We start from the raw sequence: 4,677 nt of genomic DNA, 5'->3' as shown, positions 1-4,677 counted from the left end.
GACTTTCTGAATGTAGTTTTTCAGATTAAATGAATATTTCTATATAAATGCACTCCTTTGTCTCTACTTATGAGTATACATTTCAGATTTGAAATGACAAAACTAAAATGTGCATTAATGCTCAACTCAATAGCTAAGGTAAGGAAGTCTATTTTTACACAACTTTTTATTCTTTTGACATTTTTTTTTTACCAAATACTAGTAGTATAGTAGTTCATTTCTTAAAATGGGATGGAACAGAGTCATTGCAAAAATATGCCCTTAAACACAGCCCTATTCTTAAATCAAGATACATGGAGAGTAAATAAGATCAATAACTTGTCAATAAAAACACAGTTAAAAATGATTTAGAAATGTAGTCTTCCCAAATCAATATCGCATAATATCAACTTCTCCCATCTAAACTGGACAAAGGGTTTTAAAATGGGAAGAAAATGATTTGATTGCAAGTTTTTTGGAGGAGATCTATATTTATTTGAACAGCTGAAGCATGAATACAGTCTTCCAAGGTGCAAACCCTCCTCCTTCTCCTGAAGCTTGTGGAGCTCCTTCATGTACTGCCGTCTTATCTGCTGACCATCTTCTCTCACCAGAACTTCCGACTGTTGAAAAGTCATTCTGAAGAAGCTTGAGCATGTGACATGGATCCAGGAGAACATGGACTTTTAGTTGTGGGGTCTTCAGGATGGCAAAGAAAGAGAGAAAATAGCAGTTATTCATTAAATCATTTTTTGTGCATTTTCTGTATACTGTACATGTGTGTAAGCGCAAATTCAACAGTGTACTACCCAGACAACAAAAGTACAGTATTCAGGTAATCAACATCTATTCAAAGTTAAGAAGATAAACCTTATTGTAATTGTGCTATTTTCAGCTCTCTCACTCACTTACAGAATTATATTCTACATAAAATTATCTCAGATTTTGGAGGAAAAATTGAGCAGTTTATTGTGGATGGTACTTCATCTTTACATGAAACAAATACTACCTGAATTATTTAAATCATTAAGAGGTCTCCCTCCCGGAACTCCCTCAGGCACACCCACAAAACATGCGATCGCTCAAGCCAGCTCAGCTGTCTAACGAGGTAATGGCTGCCATGCCTGCCCAAAAGGTATTTATCGCACTCTCTACAGACGAGGCTACAGACACACTCTGCTCCACACTAGCCTCATCTCTGAACAAGCTCGCAAGACCCACCCTAGCCCATGGCTCACGGAAGTCATAAGAGAGCAAAGAGCAGGGCTGAGGTCAGCAGAGAGAAAATGGCAAAAATCCAAACAGTCCGCTGACCTCAATGGCTATAAGCAAAGACTTGTCTCATTCTCCTCCAGCCTGAAAACGGCCAAGACAACATATTATCAGAAAAAGATATGCAATGCCACAGATACAATAATTTTGTTTTCTGCTTTTAACTCACTGCTTCAACCACCTCCTCCTCCACCCTTCGATCTGTTCACACCAGACATGTTTGCCTCGTATTTTACTGAAAAGGTTGCAACCATCAGCAACCAGTTTTCTGAGCCCAACTCAGCCCAAAGGCACCAACCAAAAGTGCCTCACTCGACTCATTCTCCTCTCTGACTGAGGATGAAGTCTCTAAGCTTGTGCTAGACTCTCGGCCCACCACCTGTCCTCTGGACCCAATACCATCAAGCCTCCTGCAGACCATTTCCTCTCCGCTTAATGCTGCACTTAAGCATATCATCAACTCCTCTATGTCAACGGGTGTGTTCCCCACCGCATTCAAGCAAGCTCGGGTCACTCTTCTGCTCAAGAAACCCATACTAAACCCAGCCCAGGTTGAAAACTACAGACCAGTTTCTCTTCTGCCCTTTCTGTCAAAAATACTTCATAGTCTTCAAGCAAGTCTCTGAGTTCCTGTCCAGAAACGATCTGTTTGACCCAAATCAATCAGGCTTTAAGCGGGGCCACTCTACTGAAACTGCACTACTGTCAGTAACAGAATTGCTATGAGCTGCGGGTCAGTCCTCAGTTCTGTTACTGCTAGACCTGTCTGCTGCCTTTGACACAGTCAACCATCAAATCCTCCTATCCACACTCTCTGAACCTGGCATCTCAGGATCTGCCCTCGGCTGGTTCGTGTCCTACCTCTCTGGGCGATCCTTTAGAGTGCCGTGGAAGGGAGAAGTGTCCAAAGCGCACAGCTTATCCACAGGGGTACCTCAAGGGTCAGTGCTTGGTCCACTTCTCTTCTCCATATACACAAGCTCACTTGGTTCAATAATCCGCTCTCATGGCTTCTCATACCACTGCTATGCTGACGATACCCAGCTCTTCCTGTCATTCCCGCCAGACAATGTTACAGTCTCTACAAGAATCTCATCATGCCTTGCTGATATCTCTGAAAGATTGAGTTGAAGGTGCCGTTCATTCATCCATTTAAAGACTGAGCTCCTTGTCATCCCAGCCAGTCCCTCTATGCAACCACAGATCAATATCCAGCTTGGAACAACCAAACTCATGCCCACAAAGTCTGCCCGGAACCTGGGTGTCATGATTGATGACCAGCTAAATTTTAAGGTTCAAGTAGCCTCGATTGCCCGGTCATGTCGATTTGCTCTGTACAACATCAGGAAGATCAGACCTTACCTGTCAGAACACGCTACACAGCTCCTGGTACAGTCTCTTGTGATATCACGCATCGATTATTGCAACTCTCTACTGGCAGGTCTTCCTACGTGCACTATCAAACCTCTGCAAATGATACAAAATGCAGCAGCACGACTGGTCTTCAACCTTCCTAAAAGAGCACATGTCACTCTGCTGTTCATCTCCTTACACTGGCTCCCAGTTACTGCTCGCATCAAATTTAAAACTCTTCTGCTCGCTTACGAAACAGCGACAAAAACGGCTCCTCCTTACTTTAACTCTCTCATCCAGGTCTACACTCCCTCCTGCCCACTACGTTCTGCCAATGAAAGGCATTTGATCCAACCTTCACAACAGGGTCCTAAGTCTCTGACTAGACTCTTCTCCTCTGTTGCCCCCCGGTGGTGGATTGAACTTCCGAACTCCATTCGATCTGCAGAGTCCCTCTGCACCTTTAAGAAAAAGCTAAAGACCCAGCTCTTTCATGAATACCTACTAACTTAATGATGATGGTTTCGATATCATTGATGATGATGATGGTTGTCACGATTGTTTTTGTTTGATAACAATGACTTATAAGATGGTTTCTATACTGATTAGAGCTCTCAAGAACTGCTGTCAATGTCGTGCTTTGCCTCTGTGCAATGCCTGTCAGCACCTGTGTGTCCAATCTCTTACTGACATTGTTCCCTTTTTCTAGATCCTTGCTTGTGTTGTGCTTACTCTCTGATGTACGTCGCTTCGGATAAAAGCGTCTGCTAAGTGAATTGTAGGTCCCAACTCTCTGTGCTTTAGTACAGAACATAGAGTAGCTCATTTATTATTAACATGAGCTCGGTACATGGCTGTATTCTTCAAACTATTTCTTGTACTAATTGCTTTATATCTTATTTTCATTCCATATGTTATTTATATTTTATATTTCTACTGCTATATTCTTTGTAAGAGCATCTGTAACAATTAAGAACTATGTTAATAACCATGTTAATTTTCCCTGAACTCATACAAAGAGACAAAAAAAATTAATTTGGTAACCGTTTGCACAAATCTAATTTTTCTGTTCAAGCTTCAACATATAGCTGATCTCTGTCGACATCTTTAGTTTTGTACTTGTTATCGCCTGTTTATGTTATAATAATGAGAGAAAATGTTGAAGTTTGAGTTTGTGGGCCGTCGAAATGAACGTCAACCATGTAACGTTAATATCATCCTCTATAACATGTTTAACCAGCGGGTATCGTCTGATTAATGTTGAACTTATACACAAAGTTTGTCTTTTAATGTCGACATTTACGTGGAGTATAACATTCATCATAACGTCAGGTAACCATATTTACAGTCTGCGGTTAACCACCGAGGTGAACCTTTATAGCTTCTAACATCACACAAACTCTGTCTTACAACATCTTACCAACTAAAATTTCTAACACTTCAGAATTACATTTTCCCCCAATTTAATAGTCCTGGCTGGCTATGTTGCCATTAGCTTCTTTGGCATGAATGGGTGTCTTGATCGGCTAAACCATTGACCGTAAATAATGGGCTACACTGAGTACAGTTAGCCGACTGGTTTACAAGCTAACGCTAAACAAGCTAGGTCCGTAAATATAAATACCGACACATGAGTATACAGTAAATTTAACACTACTATATCACTTACCGAAAAAAACTGAAGCATCAACTTCTTGGATGGTCTGTTAACCGCACAGCAATCCATGTATGTTGTCAGATATGTGTTAAACAAACTCTCCAAACTCAGTAAAAAAAAGAGGAGAAATCAGACGGACCAAGCTGCTACATATCCTCCAACTCGTCTCTGCCTCACCTCGCATGTCTCCGGCCGGAAATATACGAATTCAGCGATTTTGATCATGAAAATGATTGACATTTTTGGAATCGTACAGAAATAACACTTATAACACAGATCAGTAGAATGATATATATATTTATTTTATTTAATCATTATTTGTTTTTTTACTTTTGATGATGACAGGTGAGGCTCTGCCAGTAGGCGGCGGCATGCACCTTTTCACGGCTGCTTGTAGTCAGCAAATAAAGTCAAAG

The 4,677-nt window shown here is 41.1% G+C and overlaps 1 long non-coding RNA gene across 1 annotated transcript; it reads right to left on the bottom strand.

Annotated features, from left to right (window-relative positions):
- Positions 1-459: 459 nt before the first annotated feature.
- On the bottom strand, positions 460-4,614 carry LOC136179104 (uncharacterized). Its single transcript, XR_010666385.1, has 2 exons — positions 4,274-4,614; positions 460-678 (listed from the first exon to the last, which is right to left on the bottom strand). It is a non-coding gene; the product is annotated as an uncharacterized lncRNA (long non-coding RNA).
- Between the last annotated feature and the right edge of the window lie 63 nt (positions 4,615-4,677).

The sequence above is a fragment of the Labrus bergylta genome, chromosome 4 (genome assembly GCF_963930695.1).
Source record: "Labrus bergylta chromosome 4, fLabBer1.1, whole genome shotgun sequence".
Lineage (NCBI taxonomy): Eukaryota > Metazoa > Chordata > Actinopteri > Labriformes > Labridae > Labrus > Labrus bergylta.
The sequence above is the reverse complement of the archived record's forward strand: the minus strand, read 5'-3'. Positions and strand labels throughout refer to the sequence as shown.